Source organism: Haemaphysalis longicornis, unplaced genomic scaffold (assembly GCF_048455015.1).
Source record: "Haemaphysalis longicornis isolate Haplotype H1 unplaced genomic scaffold, Haemaphysalis longicornis Haplotype H1 scaffold_1, whole genome shotgun sequence".
In the NCBI taxonomy this organism is placed as follows: Eukaryota; Metazoa; Arthropoda; class Arachnida; order Ixodida; family Ixodidae; genus Haemaphysalis; species Haemaphysalis longicornis.
The window spans coordinates 14,622,681-14,639,927 of NW_027526203.1; positions in this window are offsets into that span (position 1 = coordinate 14,622,681).

The window sequence follows — 17,247 nt, forward strand, 5'->3', positions numbered from 1 at the left end:
AGGCCAAGCTGGTAGTTAAAAACAATGTCAATATTTTGGAGAAACTTATTAGACCATTATTACCATAATAATAAGTTGTTTGAAATGCTTGAAAATATTTTTGGCGTGACTATGAAAACGTCGCCTTCGCGGTGAACCGGTGCACCGACCGCCAGCAACAGTTTAACGAAGCTTGTTGCTGAGCGAGTTGCTTCATACTTGAAGAAAAAAATTACTGCCCTTCCACTCTGTCAAGAAGGATAACCAGGAAAGCTGCGGTGGCCAGCCTCAACGTGAGCTTTGTCTGTGTGGTAGTCCAACGGGTGCACGAAGCAAAACACGTTTGTTTGTAATTTGCGGTTGAACATAGTTCCTGGTTAATTAACTAAATGAACTTTTGACGAACTAGAGTTTTGTTCCGGTGGACAAACGTGAGGCTGTCCGTTTCCCTGCCGTATAATCCCATATGTATTGACAGCGGACTAAAATTACAGAATATTTACAACTTCACTGTGAACCATGCAATTTTCAAAACTATATAAAGCCCGGCGTTGTGTTGGAGTCGTTAGCGGCTAACTGTCATTTTTGGTATAGTTTCGGTATAGAGTCAATAAAACAAGCGTTACAGACTTTTTGTAATGGTATTTTTTCCGAAGTTTGACAAAGCCACCTTAATAAGATCAATCTTACAACGATCTCCTTAAAGCCTGCTTCGCCTCCTAACAGAGATGAATTTCTCGGAAGACATTTTAGCGCGCAGCCGTTTGCACCCGTCTCTGGGCTCAGCCGCGTCGGCGTCATCGTGACCGAGCGAACGATGGGAAGACCGACGAGTGAAACAAAGCAAAGGAGGAGAATGTCGCGAAATTGGGAGGGGAGGGCAGTTTACCGTGGCGGCGCGAGCCATCGCTCTCCAAAAGTGTGCGTTGCAGAAGAGAAGGGGCAGTATGCTGTGCCCGCACGATGCGCTTGACGCTTGGCGAAAACGTGAGGGGGGCGTTCGCGTGACAATGATGTGGGTTCGATTAATGCTGAAGTTCTGAAAGTGTCTGTTCTGAAAGTTCGAAATCTTCGGAAAAGTTTGTTCGGCAAGTTGACATTGATAAGTGCAACCAAGTCATCACACAAAATATCACCATGAAGAAGTTTATAAAGAAAGATAATGTCAGCTCTCATTCGTCGACACCAAAGGGAAGGAATACTTTTGAGACAAGACATGCTGCCGTTTGCGTCTTCTTGTACATGACGGAAACGGTGCCTAAAGATAGAAAGGAACTTATTTTGAACCCTTTCGATGCGGTCACTATTGGACTTGCAAGTTCCATTCCAAACAACAGAACCGTATTCGAGAAGAGGTAAGCAGAGAGCTGAATACAACTTTAAGAAAGGAAGAGGACTTTTAAACTCTCTAGAATACCTGCAAACAGCACCCAGACATCGAAGAGAGCGTCCGGTAATTTGTGTAACGTGGGAAGAGAAATTCAGAGAAGAATCAAATAGTACTCCCAAGTCCCGAATTTCGGTCACCCTCGGCAGTGCAGTGCTTGCTACTTTATAGGAGTATTGCAGCTGTTGAGTTTTCCTGCTATAGGAAACAACTTTCGTTTTTGAGGGGTTCAAAATTAAGTCGTTTTTGGTGCACCAACGATGGAATGACACGATATCAGCCTGAAGAGAATTACAGTCCTGAACATTACGCACTTCTCTGAAGATTTTCATATCATCAGCATACAACAAAAAGGAATTTTTAATGGCAGAAGCAACATCGTTAATGAAAATGGAAAAAAGAAGGGGGCCCAGAACGGAGCCCTGGGGTACACCACTGGTTGCTTTGTACCTAAATGATGTTTGACCATTAACACTTACATAGCTATATCGCTCCTGGAGATAGCAACGTATAAGACCCACTAAAGAAGCGTGAACATCTAACAGAATGAGCTTGGCAAGCAATAACGAGTGGTTGACTACATCAAAGGCCTTGCTCATGTTACAGTAGACCGCATCAAGCTGGCTTCTACCAACGACTGCTGGGACAGCCTGCTCCATGAAGCATGCGAGGTTTGTGGAAGTTGAGCGACCACGCATGAAGCCATGTTGATTAGGAATGAGGACATGTTTAAGTGAGAAAGACAAGACCGTATGAAGAGATAACTCGAATATTTTAGAGGCAGAACAAAGAAGCGACACTGGCCTATAGTTCATGGGGTCGGTTTTTGGGCCTGACTTGAAAACAGGGAATACACGACAGCTTTTCCATGAGCGAGGGTACGTGCCAGACCGGAGACAGTTATTAAATATTGAGGTGAACACAGGAAGAAATATATTTGCATACGTTTTTAGAATTGCAGCAGGAATACCATCTGGCCCAGAAGAAAACGAGGGCTTTAGCCGCTTGATGCTGGTCCGCACGATGTTCTCATACAATCGGAAACAAGCGGAGTTACCGTCCTGGTGACAACAGACGCTGCCGTCATCACTACCACCGCTAAGCCCAAACAAAGAAGAAAACTGACGAGCAAAGCAGTCGGCCGCATCTGCAACCTCATCGTCGTTGGAATCCAGTAGACGAATAGATTCTTTCGTTGTACAAGATCTAAAATGAATGTACTTCCAGAAGGCTCCCGGCTGATGAGTTGCTTTAGCTTCAACTGACGCCAGGTACAAAGCATGATCACGCTTGTGCAATATTTTGCATAGGGCACGTAGGCGCCGGAACTCCTGAGCGAACTGATTCGCTCCAGAGCGCTTCATCTTTCTGTGCGCACGTTCTTTGAGTTTCAGGGCATCCCGCAATTCAGAAGAAAACCAGTGTGGGAACTTGAACTTCTTTGGTAAATATTGCGGGATGTATTTCTTCATACCCAAAAGCACTATCTCAGTAAAACGGTCAACTTGTTCATCGACATCAGAGTGGTCAATGACTGTTGACCAAGGGGCAGCAGAAAAGCAGCCATACAGCCCAACGTAATCTCCCCGGGCGAAAGCGTAGCGAGGTTGCGCATTGCTTGGAATTACAGAACGGTGGAGCATTGTAGGAAGGCAACAGGAAATAGAAAGATGAGGATGATATTTGTCGGGTATTACTAAAGCACAATCAGAGCGCGACACATTAACGCCATTGAAGTTTGAAAAGCACAGGTCCAGAATGTTTCCACTGCAGTTTTTTATGTGATTACGCTGTGCCATGGAAGTGAAAGACGAAAAATCTAGTAACCTATTACCCTTCTGTTGAAAGTGGTGGTTGTAGTGGGAACAGGTGAGGTGGCTCCACTGAACGCTAGGAGCGTTAAAATCTCCAAGGAGGAGGACCTTGAGGTCGCAATGAGTAGTGAGCACCTGTTCAATGGAGGAGACTAACTTATTGAACGCGTCAGGAACTACATCAGGAGGAACGTAAAAAACACCAACTAGAAGTTTTTCAGTTTTAGAGATATGAATTTCGACCCATAAAGACTCACCTGCGTTTTCAATATCGCTACGTAGCACACACGGGAGAGATTTGTTAACTGCGAGAAGTACCCCGCCCCCCTTTTGTTTGAATCCCGTTAAGGCACGATCATTACGATATACATGGTAATTTTGAGGAAAATAATCATTGGATAGAATATCAGGGCACAACCAAGTTTCAGATATAGCTATTAACGGAAAGCAAGAAGCCAGAACATTACCAAAAAATTCAGTCGCCTTAGTTCGAAGACCTCGCACATTCTGATAAAAAACATCTAAACTAGTCATTATACTTTTTCTGATGTGTTGCACTCAGAGCTGTGAAGCATGCCTTCGCGAAACATGCCTCGACACTCCTTAAAGAGTCAGTCTTTCGGCCAAACAGCGGGGTCATTCAAGCGCTCGAAAAACTCTTCACTGACGGAAATATAAAAGGATGCGTACGTGTCATATTTAGTCTTCAGTCGTCGGCAGTTCAAGGGCGAGACACCTAAGGTTGACAGATGGGCATTAAGACTAGCAGAGGTCGTGGACGGAGAAAGCTTTGAAACGAACATTGCTTTGGGGGGCTTCGGCTGCGGAACGACGACCAGTCCACATGTGTCCGATGCACCTACACATGCCCGGCTTCGACGCTTGTTCTCAACAGTAGGATGGAGACAGTCAAGCACAGGCGGAGAATGCACCGGGGAAAGTTGGGACGGAGTAGGAGGCAGTGCAGGAGAAGCCGAAGACACCGACTGCAGCGGAGCAGACGTAGCCGAAGGCAACACTTTCTTGTTTACAGCTTGGGCAAAAGAAGGCTGCCCTGAGCTGTGACGCACTCCTTCCGGTAACACGGCGGGGTGGTGAAGTAGTTGGGCACGCAAGGAGCGCACCTCTGCTCGCAAGACCGGCAGCTTCCCCTGCGCACCTCTGCGCGAAGACCGGCAGCTTTCCCTCCAAGGTCAACCGAGTGGGACGGCGGCGGCGAGGCTTTCTTGACTACTGCCGGCGAGTCTCGTCGAAGGGAGGGGGAAGGAGCCCTGCCGATGTCGTCGTTGGCTACGCTAGGCCTAGCCGCCACCTCAGCCGTTTCACAAATAATACACTTGAACGGCCGAGCACCAGATCTCAGGAGCTGAAGCTCAGCGTCCGGCCATAAAACACACTTCGCGTGCACGCGTTTCTTACAGGAAATGCAGCGGAAAAACTCTTGCTTACCGTAAAAAACACAAAACACAGGAGCACAGAATACAGCAATCCTTGCTAGGCGCCATCTTGCGAGCGGCGCAAGATGGATAATAATAATAATAATAATAATAATAATAATAATAATATTAATAATAATAATATTATATTTACTTCCACTGCGGGAAGAAGGGCACTCGCATTGACTTTCACCCGCTGTTTTCCTGCGCTGCCCGGACATTCACAGCCCACAAATTTTCTTGCTTCTTCCACCATTCACACTAAAATTTAGAGGCGAAGCCCCTTAGGCGCTGGGGCTGTTGGCGTCTCCTATCGTCGCAGTCGTCGTCGTCTTCGTAATCGTCGTTCGTCTCATGTAGTCACGGTACTAAAACGCAGGGAAACTCGTTTACGCTTCACGCTGGAACGTAACGCGTGCTAAAAAAACACCGCGACACTCGTTTGCGCCTCGCGCTAGAGATCTTCTTGGTTCAAAGATAAGATACTTTTGCCGCAAAGCTGTAAACCTGTTTCCCCGAACGTTTTCATTTCTGTTGCGAAAACGCCAAAGCGCCAAGAATACAATTATACACTCATGCTTCACCCATCCCCAGGTTTCACAATAGTGGAGATGGCCCTGGATTATTTTGCCGAAACTTGCTGCCTATGCGAAAATGTGGCTTTGCTGCATGACACCTACTTTTATTTTTTTACACCATTTTTGGCCGAAAAGAGTTGAAAAATCTTGCCCCGTGGCACACACTTTTACAAGGTGCTTTGACTAAAAAAGGGCACAAGGATGAAAAATGTTATTCTTGTGAATACCACAAAAAATGTATAAGGTTGCTTAAAACTGTAAAATAAGGGTGTGGGCAGCGCCGCTACGCGTGACGAAGTGGACCGGTTGAGCACGCAGCATGACATACAGACACATTCAACACGCACATGCCACACTTCGACGACAAATGAATTGAGCAAGAAAACCAACGGTATGCGTGGGGAGGGCGAGTACTTACTTAAAAATACATCTGCTCTTCTGGCTTTTATAGCCAGCAGAGGGGAGGGAGAGAGAGAGAGAGAGAGAGAGAGAGAGAGAGCAAACGTATTTATTGTGAAAAGCAATGCGGAGGAGTCCTCAGTTCAAGACCCCTTGAGCTTTCCCAGCCTCAACAGCCCTCAACGCCAGCAGGCGCTGGTCATTGAGGTCGGAGCTGGTCAGAGCTTTCTCTGGAATGAGGGATTTCGCGAATGTAGCGGGGCGTCTGCGCAGCCCCCTACCATATGAAAGAGCGTCCCGGGGGCTTCGCAGAAGCGGCATAGCGCGGGGAATATACGGTGGGGTGCAATATATGGCAATTAGTGGGATGGGGAAAAGTATTCGTCTGAAGTGCACTTAGCTGCCGTTCCTCCTCTTTCGTTAGGTGTTTATGCGGTGCTGGGTAGGATATACGCCCAACTTATAGTGCTGTGTTGTCTCGTGATACGTGATCAGCGGGGTTGGCCTCTACTGCTCGCTTTCCGGGGCCCGGCGGGATGACTCTTGGGCCAACAGGTGGACGGTTTCGTTGCCCGGAGCAGCAGAGTGGGCGGGTGCCCATTTGATCCTGAAAGATCTATCTGGTGGACGCTGGCAAATATGATTTGATGGTTGTCCGGTGAATTCGCCCGCACGAGAAGTTAAGGCACTCTTGCTGCGAATCTGCGAATAACGCTGGCTGTAGTTTGCGTTATGGCGAGAGCGATGGCCACTTCTTCCGCTTGTAAGGGGTCGTATCCGGGTAGGGTTAGGCTGCTGACAAGCTTATTGTGCTGGACAACCACGGCTGTCATTGCTCTTATGCCGGGATAGGAAGACGCGCCCGTGTATATTGTGGTTGGTTCCCTCCCGTAGTATGTGTGGATGTCCTTGGCTTTTGCTTTCCTGCGCCCAGTGTGACGCACGGGGTGCATGTTTCTAGGGAGCGGTGAAACGTACAGCTGTTTCCTGATATTGTGGTCGAGATTTTTCCTTTGAGATGTCTAACGCTGCAGGGGGGATGTGAGCCCCAGACGAGAGAGAAGAGTCCTCCCTGTGCTTGTGACTCCCAGCCTGAATCTTTGGCTCAAAAGATGGGCTTCTATGAGCTCGTCGGCTGTATTGTGCAGGCCGAGCTTCAATAGCTCGTCGGTGGCCGTGCTGACGGGAAGTCCGAGGGACTGTTTGTAGGCCTTCCGAATGATGACACCCAGCCGTTTCATTTCTGAACGGCTGGGTGCCAGCAGAGGAAACTTGTCCGATGGAGTCGGTGGGCTTGTCCCAAACATTGCTAACATTGGGAATATACATTTCAACGTAAGCATATACAAGTCAGCATGCAGATTTTCAAAAACCTTGTAATTCCGATATAGTTATTATGTTTAATAGGTCATAGAATTTTAGTATACCAAACACTTATTCCACACTATTTTAACATCCGCAAAGAAGGGTGATCATTATTTACCCACACTTTTCCCTACCAGGGTGTACAGCGAGAAATTAGGGTGTTGAAAACTAAGAAAAGGATGTGAAAGACCGCAAAAACGGTGTAAAAGACCTCCACCTTTACGGCTACTTTATACCCATTTATATGGGTGGACTGAACACTTTCTGCAAGCGGAAAAATATTGTATTCGTGACGATGTTTAAAACAATATGAATTTGCATAATTTAGTACCAGCGGAACTCCATCTTGAGCTAGTTTCGGTAACGTTAGCAAAAAAATACCAAAAAAGGACTGCGCCGCATGTAAAGGCTCACCACCAAAAATAAGGCATTAAAATAGTGAACCCAGATGTCGAGCCTTTCCGAGTGGGAGCACAAGGGGCGAACGGGTATGCAAACCTCTTACTATACCATTTTAACGGTACTAGTCTTCTTGGAATACTAAAGCGCAAAAAAATGGCGAAGTTTACAATAGTGGCGAAATGCTGGAGAAGTAGCGGAGCTGTGGGTCGACGTAGTTTGTTATACCCCTGGATCCGCTATCAGTGTGGCACAAACACTAGAACAGCCTTGTAAAAGCCGGCGAAACTTGGTTTCACCCCTCACATCAGAAAACTTCACTGAACTTGTCACAGCCTCCAAAACTTAGCAACACCAGAAGCTGGCTCGACCCCCAGATCCGCTGTTTTCTTTTTTTTTGCAACTTAACACCTATTTCACACCCTTTCAACACCCTACAGAAAAGGAAGGCTGTTGCAGTCTGTCAACACCCTCTTCGCCACACAAATGCAGTCTTTTTATTTTAAAAGTTCAAATTGACGTTTCACGTGCCAAAGCTGAACTTGGGCCATAAGACAACCGTATATAAAACCGAGCGGTTATTGCAGACGGACATTTTTTTTTTGCTTTTGAACATTTCTTACGAAGTGGGAAGAGATTACGAGGAGAGGTCTTGTACTTCGCAGTGTAGTTATACATGCATGCATGATTAAAGGAGCCATGAAGAGAAAATACAACTTTGTTTAATTTGAAAGAACTAAGATTCAGTATCCCACTCAGCTCCATTACAGCCACAAAAGATGTTTTTTTAACGAAAAAAAGCAAGAAGTATTTAAAACTTTCAAATTTTGCGCCACAGTGACGTGTTATGAGCAAGAATGACGTCATACGGGCCAACAATAAAACATAATTTTCAGTGCGTTAACTGCACGCTAGGATTCAAGTGATGCGGTCGAATGGAACTAGAGGCCCCCTTACAGACGTCCAGTCGTGTGTCGTCGCGACAGGTCAGTTAGGCGGCCCCCAATCGCACAAACAAGGTTCTGTGACGTCATAGAAAAGTTGCGGGAAATTGGCTAGGGGGTCGCGACTGCTTTACACGTTTTCTTTAATATCTCCGTTATTTGTTCGAAGATTGCGATGATATTGGTATCATTGTTATAGGGACTAAGCAGACTTTCTAATAAACCCAACTTGTATTTTGTCTTCATGGCTCCTTTAAGTAACCAATCAACACCTGAAGACATTTTCCACACCCATTCAACACCCTACCAAAAATAAAGAGTGTCTAAATTGGTCAACACCCTTTTTTCCGCACAAAAAGGGTTCAGAGTTACGGATAAAAATGTGGAGATTCCATAAAAAGGGTGTAATGGCCTCCCAACACTCTTTTTTCACTCATATGCAACACCCTTTTTGGCCAAAAAGGGTGTGAAAGCTAGAGTGTGCTCCGTTAATGGCCTTACCTTCTAGAACCGTCTCTGCGTATCTGTTTTGTTACCCTAGAAGTTGACCGGTTGTCAGTTGGCCTCCCCGTAAAAATTGCGAGGTGCAGGTGCCTTATACGCTGTCCTACTGACGGTGTTTGGTTTGGTTTCCTTCGGTGCGGGTAAGCTTGTGGTACGGCAGGCTTCGCAAAATCCGGCTAAGGATCAGTGGCTGCTTGGGTCGTCGTTTCTTCCTCACTCCTGCTCTTACCTTGGTTAGGCTTTTTATAACAGAGGCAACTGGTGAACGGCTTTCTGTATTTTGGTGATTCTGCGATCGGCTCTGCTAGTCGATGCCTAGCATTTTTACGTGAATGTTGTCAAGGACCTATTTGAGGGTCTTTTTTAACTTAGCCGCTCGGCGCCATCTGTTGTTTTCCAAAGAAAGCTTCAGGCAAAACCCGAACCACGGGAATACCGAAAAATACTTTGTAAATTCGTGTCATTACACGATATAAAGCGAGTTTTTCATAGTTCGTTTCGGCTCACAATCTACGCCCCTCTTGATTTCTAAGAGACGGGCGTTAATCTGTTGTTCCCGTTTTAGTTGGTGACCCGATGCCGTGCCGGCGGCATCAGTTCGATTGGTATCGAAGCCGTGGTGGCTCAGGGGGTAACCCGTTGCACTGCCCAAAGGTAGTGCGTGGGTTCCATTCCCGGCCGGGGCAGCGGGGGGGGGGGGGGGGGGTGATTTTCTTCATCTAAAACAAAAATGTTCGCGGATAGAGATTGCAGCGCACATTAGGATAATCAGGTGGTCGAAATTAATCCGGAGCCTTCAACTAGGGCGCACCAGATATCATGTGTTCATTCGGGTCGTAAAATACCGGAAATTTAAAACTTCTAACTTCCGCTGGAGAGGCACTTTAGTGTAATGACATCAGTTGCAGTGACGGCTGGAGACAATGTCCACCAAGCATGGTGCCACCTCGAGGGCATAGAATCAGTTTTGCTGCCGAGGCGCGGCACCTGCGGAAAATGCGTACCTTTTCTTTCGTCTACGCCGTAGTATTATTGTCATCCTTTCCACACTTCAGTTACCCCGGTGCCCTATTCCAGATTCAGGCGAGCCCTCGCATCTGACTGCCACAGTCTTAGCTTCCGGGTGGCAGCGATGACGTAGTTCTGCGGACGCTTGATGAGCACGGCTGATAGCGGACGGATAGCAGCCACGGGAAAATCAAAAGGGAGCCTAATAACGCTATCACGTTAAAAATGCTTTGCCGTTTCATTCTGTAAAAAGGATCACCAGCGAAGCTGGACGCAGCCCAAGGAGTGCAGGAAACAAAACACGTTCGTTTGTAATTTGCCATTGAGCATACTTTCTGGCCAATTTCCTAAATGAAATATGGAAGGGCCAGAGTTTTATTTTAGCGTAGCGGCGTCGGGCTGTTTCTTTCCCTCCCGCATCGCAAGCATCTTAGTGTCTGTGTAGCAAACCATCCCAAACCACTCGACCACGGAGGATAGCAACCAGGTCGCATCGGGCTGTGATACGTCCACTTCTCCCACCACAACAATGCGCATGTCATCGCTGAGGCCATAAAGCCTAGCTGTGCATTCAAACTTCCCTCTCCCCCCCGCCCCCCCGCCGGGCCCACATAAACCCGCAAACGGTAACGTGGGCGTGCTTCGCCGTGAAAGACAAAGGTCAAAATATCGCTCCGGAAGCGCTTCAAGGAGGCAACACAAAACACTAAATCATGAGTGCGAAAAATTGTTCCTTCTAAGCCGATTTGTCCATGGACGCTAATGTGTAAACCATGACATTTACAGTTACTCTGTAAAATATATGAATCTTGCGCGTAAAAGCCACCAGGCCGGAGCGTATAGCAATTGGCAAAAGAGGTGACCACGCGACGTGAACTCCGGTTTTGTCGTTTGCTGCCGCCAGCAGTAGTACTCCTGGGTTAATGATTGCGCAGTTGTGTCGACTGCTGCTGCCAATAGTATTAATATCGCTGCTACTAGACAGAGGACGTAGTTCTTGCGTTGAACCCATTAAACTGTTGAGGCTGCACATGTGCACTAAGCCACAACCTGTGCTCAAAATCAAAGCGGAAACAGGGAGGTTTCCTTGTGGCATTTATGCGCACTCAGAACTCCTTTCCTAACAATTACAAATTTCATCAGATTTATAGCATGCCTCACCCATCGCCAACCGTCACGAAGTTTGTTTGGCGAGTTTGTTTGGCTAATCTTGTCACCGGTTTCATTATAATTCTTATTTTTTATATCGTTGTGCCATTCCGAGAAGCCCAATCTATCGACCAACCACATCGGTACTCGATCGCTCTTTCAGTTATTTTACTACTCTTCTGTCTTATCAGCTACCCCGTACGGGCCACAACCGTCAAATATCCCCACGAAGTTACCACAGTGAAACTTTCTATAAGCCATTCTCCTGCATTGCAGGCTGAGACTGGTAAGCCTACCCCACGAAATTATTTTCCTCTTCTGCCAGTCACATTCTAGTAAAGGTTTGCCAAACAATTTTTGCGATGATAGCAGGTGGCCCCTGTGATTGTTTATGTTCAACGCACCCCGTGTTTTAAGGAAAACTAAAGGGTGGAAACAAGTTGTCCTGTATCGATGCATTACGGTGCCGAGAATCGAAATTCACATTTCTCGCAACTATCAGCTGTTTAATAACACAGAAATTGCCAGAAACGTGAAAACAGAGGACGACGCCCCTAACGATTCTGGGTTCCACGGTTTGTGATGTAACAATAGTGGTAAACGGCGAGAGCTCATTGTGAACCATCTCTTTTCCTAAAATAAACAGTTCCTACGTGGTTGAGCACGCGAAATAAACGTAAATCGAAGCTTCCTGCGAGCTCATGGAACCTGAAAAACCCAAACTACAGCTTCTTTACGCAGCCAGGTAGGCTGTTACCCTCACGATTCAGTCAGTCATCATGCTTTCAGTTCAGTTTTCGAAAAGCATTGGTGCGCAATTAGCGAAGTCAATTACCTACAACGCTGAGCGCCTGAACTTCTCCAAGCAATATACTTGGCAGGGAGTTGCTAAAGTTTATTAATTGGAATCGGTAAAAGGAACAAGATGCACTGCACGTGGTTAACACTTTCGTGACTACGCCTATACCCATCGATGGTATGCTATTGATGAATATAAATTGAAATTTTGGCGCCCTCCGAGCGCTTCTGGACCGCTAACGCCATTCAAATGGTAAAGGAGGAAGTATATTGTCAGTTTCGCTTTCGAGTTTCGTTTTTCCGTGGGGGATTTGTAGATGTTCTTCGCCGGCGGGGAGACGAGCTCACGTGGTTTAGTTATGGCGTCGCCGCCGTTAGCTTATGCTTCGCGCGAACGGCGAATTTCGGCGGATTGCGATGTATCTGTGCATGGTGATAGCAGCACAGACACAGAAGACGACTTCGATTCGTCAGACGTTCCTACGGTCAGCGAAAGTGCGTCAAGTCGCCCCGGACCATCACCACTGTGCGCCCTTGAGTTTTGCTTTCTTCTCCGGTCGCTCCATCGCGGGCGCGCGCTGTTGAATACAGATCCGGCCCTGTTCTAAAAGCCACAGCTCTTATTTGCAGCGTGTCGACGACGTTCGGGCGAAACAGTTTGGCGCCGGCTGCACACAGAGCCGAGTTTTCTCCACGAAGACGGCCCGTTGTTGACCTTGGCGTAGCGCTCCGGAGGAGCACGCTGCTGTTCGTTGATATTTTTGTATGTAAACAACATTTTTACTTACACGACTCATATTTGCACTATTATTCTATAAGCGTTTTATGGTCAAAGTGTATAATTCAAATTGTTGTTATATCTACCGTGTGAGAAGTAGTATTGAGGTTATCAGCAATTTTTTTTTCTGTTTGTTACTTTTTTTGTTTTCACGCTTTTTTGATAAAATTTCTAATGCGTGTGTTGTTTAGAATTATTACTGTTGAAAAGCCCCATTCTTCCTCTATCATATCATAACCTACTCTTAGCGCCCATCATTTTGTGGGCAACAAAAATATTTCCTGGACTACCCAAAAACAACCGGAGCCCCTAGTGTTCATATAATTGTATGTATATAAATAACTTTAGTACTTACAGAGCTCATGTTTGCAATATTACTTTATAAGTCTCTTATGTTCAAATTGAATATCTCAATTTTTTTATGTGCACCCTGTGCAAAGTGGCATTGAGATTTTCATCATTTTGTTTTTCGTTTTGTTACATTTTTTGGTTTTGTTAATTTTTTTATAAAATATTGTTAAATCTGTTGTTGTAAATTATCACTGTTAGAAAGCCCTATTTCTTCTCTATCATACGTATCTTATACTTCAGCATCACTCATTGGCTGTGGCAAGAAAAAAATATTCCCAGGAAGGCCCAAAAACAACCGATTTTTCCGCAGTCACGAAAGTGTTAAGCGAGCAGCCCGAGCTTCCAATCTGCTATTCTCAGCGAGCGGAGGAGTAGAAAGAGTAGTAACAGTTTATATAAAAGGTTGTTAACGGCAAAGTGCTCCCGGTTCGAACATCATCTCACGTGAAATGAACTTAGTGCGAGTGGTTAGCTGACCGATCCGCTCGTTCGCCTCGAGCCGCCGTTGATAATCCTTAAAGGAGCCATGAAGACAAAACGCAAGTTTGGTTCATTCAAAAGATTGCCTCGTTATAATCATACTGAGAACACTTAAAAGGGACACTGAAGTGATTTGTAAACATTGCGAGATTACAAGCGCAAATTGTAGTTCGGAGTCCATGGGCCATGTTTCGACCACTATGAGCGCGATTACGCGAATTTATTTAGTAGAAAAATGAACTCAGAAATGCTGCCCTCCTCTCTGCACCCTCGACCATTTTCTGTGGCGTTGCCAGAATAATAACGTGCGCTGCAAATTTAGACGGGGAACAAGGACAGTGAAATAGACAAAACCATACGATGGTGCGCAAAGCCTGTTGTGTTCAAGACAAGCCTGTTGTGTGCATCTCAGTGGACGTCAAAGATTTGTTCCATGAAATTCCACGGGAAACCATCCTCGAAGAAGTAGAAGGCTCTATTGACAGGCTCGGAACCTTAAAGTTCCAAAACCAGTGCGGCATGAGCGTTCGGGATTTTTTAGATCTATTGAAGCTCTACCTGCAGTCACATTTCATAGAATACGAAGGGAAAATATATTGCCAGAGAGAAGGCATATGTATTGGTTCTCCAATAGCACCGGTGCTGAGTGACATCTACATGGCCGGAGGAGATCGCAGACTGGAACCAGAGCTCAGCGCACTAGGTGTGTTTCGGTGCTTCCGGTACGTGGATGACTGAAGCTCTGAAAATGTTCGCGGCGGCACACAAAGGCCTACAATTTACCTCCGAAATAGCAAAGGAAAGTCGCCTCCAGTACCTAGATCTGGAACTCCGATTTGAAGAAGAACACACATGCTGGGCTGATAGAACGAGAACTGAGAAAGGTGTGCTATCATTTGACTCATGTCATTCAAAGCTCACAAAACGAAGTCTTGCCACGTCAAGCATGATGCAAGCCATGAAAAAAACGTTCACCATTACTACTCCTCATATCTCTTATTGACAGGAGAGCTGTTTAAGTGCATTTAGTTCCACCGTATAGCGTCACCAGAAAAGCCGCCCGCATCTTCCCACGGGGGGAACTCGAGTAAATGCGTCGCATCTACTCGAGTCAAGCAAAGCGTCACGTCAAGCGTAAGCCATGTAAAGACGCCCTTGACTGAATTTCGAACGCGCGCTCCGCCGCTTATATACGTTGAGGGGACTGCGTAAGCCGGTCCCAGTCGACGACGCTGGCGTAATTGTAAAGCGGCGTGGACTCTAGGTGTTTGAGCCAACCGCGGATGTTGCTTGGCCGGAGAACGGCACACCGGTTATATGCGCAGCGCGCCCGAAGGAGAGGAAACCGCGGAAGAGAGAGTACTGCACATGCGCCAGCCCAAGCGCGTCTGCCGCGGCTATGACGCAACGTGCCGCGGCTATGACGCAACACAATCCAACACAATCCACTTTAATCCAATCCAATCCAATCCAAATCCAATCCAAGCCAATCCAATCCAAACCAATCCAATCGAATCCAATCCAATGCCCGTCGCGAGAGATGTGTTCGCTTTCGCCTCGACTCGACGCGCATGCGCAGTGAGCGTGCGGACTACGGACGCCAACGCGGGTGACATCGTGAGTTACTGAAATGCTCTGCATTTAAAATTGTGCCCACACTGCGCCTCGGAAAGTTTGTTAGGGAAAAATTAACGCCCAAGGTCCAGCAGATACACCAAGCAGGTGCTGGTCTAGGTGGCCGAGAAATTCCTCAAAAAAAAATAATAAAAAATTGCCCCGCATTTCCCCGAGGGGGAGAATGTGAAAGTGCGAATGCAGGGTTGTCGGCCCGCTTGCGGCGCTTGCGCTCGGCCCCCGCAGCCCACCGCCTCGCCGCCTTCTCTTCCATCTCTTCCATCGGGTTTGTAGTATCACGTGTACACCACGCAGTTATCAAGCCGCTATAACGCCGCTGAGTAGCCAACGCACGCCGCTGACGACGTAGTTTGAATGCGTTAAAGATATAAGGCGCGTTACTCACACTGATATCAGCGTGGCGTCCGTGGCTTAGTCGGTAGCGTGTCGCGCTGCGGCCGCAAAGTCCTCGGATCGAAACCTGGCGCCGGATGCTGTTTCTTTTTTAAATATAGAGGAGCACTGCGGACGCCGCCGACGACGCCGCCGCCGCCGGCGGTGGATGGTTTGGGGTCGCTTATAAAGTGCATTCGCACTGAAAAGAATCTAGTAGTGTTGCCGTACGTACACAACGCATCGCGTAGATTGAAAAAAGTTGCAAGCAAGCACAATGTTCACGTTGTGTTCTCAGCGCCTTCAAGAAAGTGCAAGAAAGTGAGCTCGCAAAACCAACACGCACAAGGGCAGGGATCTTGTGGCGTAAAGCACGTCAACAAATTTGTCGACTGCGCAGTTAGAGTTGTCTACAAAATTCCATTTCCCTGCGGCGCATCCCACATTGTACAAACGGGCCGATGTGTAAAAGAAAGATTGCGGGAGCACAACAAGGCTTGTAATCAATTACAATCGCCAGTTTATCTTGCAGCCCACTGCTCAAAATGCGGATGTAAACCCAAGCTAAAGCAAGCAAGTGCGCTGTCACACTCGAAGGACCGAAGGGTTCGGGAAGTGATTGAAGCCTTTAGTATGCTGTCTGTGGAACCTATGAAGTGTATGAGCGTGCTCACATAAAGGCTCACAGAAAAAGAGATAAAAATGATGAAAGAAAAGTCCAATTGCACATGAGCGCACGCGCAAGAAAAAATCATGTTTACCCTATTAATGTACACTCACCATCTTCTGCTTATAAATAACGATAAAGCTTTCAATAAACCAGTTGCTAGTTTGCGCACCATCGTATGGTTTTGTCTTTTTCACTGTCTGTGTTACCCGTCCAAATATGCAGCGCACGTTATTATCGAATTCAAGACTGTACCAACTAGCCCTTAAACATGCCTTTATTAATTTCTGTGGCGTTTTCGTGTGGCGTCAGGAGGAGATGAGCTGGCAATTGGCTGCGCTACTGGTCAGCTCGCCGACCTTCCGCGACCGAGTCAGTCAGCCCAACGTTTAGTGCGCCGGCCGCCGACGGGCCGTCGAATTCGCTCGATCAGTTGAAACTAAGCCACAACACGTTTGTGAATGGGAGAATGTGCCTTTCTTTACTTTGTTAGTTTGTACACTGTATCAAGCTCCGAGTCCGGGTCGCTCCACACAAGCACTCACAAGCGCACATGCGACGCTTCGCTGACTTTACGCTAGTAGGAAAATCTAATGCCACTTGAAGGCGGGATAAGTGTCAGCGAAGTCAATATAGGTGCTAAGGAAATAAAATCAACTGAAACTTTTACCGTACAGCGCAAAACTAGAGAGCCGGAAGCACTTTTTTACCCTGGGTGAATAAGTACAGTGGTCAGTAACACGACCACACATCTGCAAACGCTTTTCCATCTAAGAAATGCAATTCCTAGACGAGATATTGTGAAAGTTTGGGGGACGCTTACTCAAGGAGCGCTTTCCAACAAATAGTCACCTAAAGTACTTGAAATGCTAAAACTAAGTAAAAGTGTAAGCTGGTTGCACTTTATATACCTTATATATCCCCATTACCAAGGCTGGTTTGTGGCCGAGTGGTAAAACATCCCAAAAAATATACGCCCTCCCAACACTGCAACACACACACACACACACACACACACACACACACACACACACACACACACACACACACACACACACACACACACACACACACACACACACACACACACACACACACACACACACACACACACACACACACACACACACACACACACACACACACACACACACACACACACACACACACACACACACACACACACACACACACACACACACAC